This window comes from Charadrius vociferus, unplaced genomic scaffold (genome assembly GCF_000708025.1).
Source record: "Charadrius vociferus isolate BGI_N301 unplaced genomic scaffold, ASM70802v2 scaffold1, whole genome shotgun sequence".
In the NCBI taxonomy this organism is placed as follows: domain Eukaryota; kingdom Metazoa; phylum Chordata; class Aves; order Charadriiformes; family Charadriidae; genus Charadrius; species Charadrius vociferus.
This window is the reverse complement of record NW_009647680.1, coordinates 10,052,593-10,053,158: the sequence shown is the minus strand read 5'-3', so window position 1 is coordinate 10,053,158 and position 566 is coordinate 10,052,593. Positions and strand designations below refer to the sequence as shown.

The 566-nt window shown below is 60.4% G+C and overlaps 1 protein-coding gene across 1 annotated transcript in view; it reads right to left on the bottom strand.

The window, feature by feature from the left end:
- Positions 1-566, bottom strand: part of NDUFC2 (NADH dehydrogenase (ubiquinone) 1, subcomplex unknown, 2, 14.5kDa) — a 4,406-nt gene that overhangs the window by 2,164 nt on the left and 1,676 nt on the right. The gene's annotated exons all lie outside the window — the stretch shown is intronic.

Here is a 566-nt window from a genome sequence, read left to right as displayed (position 1 = left end):
CCTCATAGGTACCTCAAATCCCACATACCCCCTTCCCCAGCTCCCTCAACCCCCCTCCAGCCCCCCACATCCCCTCACCTCAGGCCTCCCTTCTCTTTCTCCTGCCCCTGTATTCCTCAAGGTTACCCCAAATCCCACATACCCCTTTCCCCAGCCCCTCACCTCAAGGCCATCTGCCCTTTGCCCCCTCAGATCCCTCAGAGTCACCCCAAATCCCACATACCCCCTTCCCCAGTCCTTCACCTCCAGGCTCCCTCCCCCTCCCCAAGCCCCTATAACCCTCGAAGTCACCAAAAATCCCAGATACCCCTTCCTCAGCCCCCTCAACCTCCCTCTAACCCCCTCAGCCCCTCACCTCAGGGGTCCCTCCTCTTTCTCCTACCTCTATATCCTCACAGTCATCCCAAATCCCACATACTCCCAACCCCCTCTAACCCCCCCAACCCTCATCTCAGGGCCATCTCTCCCCATCCCACCCCGGATCCCTCAGAGTCAACCCAAATCCCACATCCTCCCTTCCTTCTCCAGCTCCCCCCCTCCCCCCCAGTGCCATCTCCCCTTCCCCC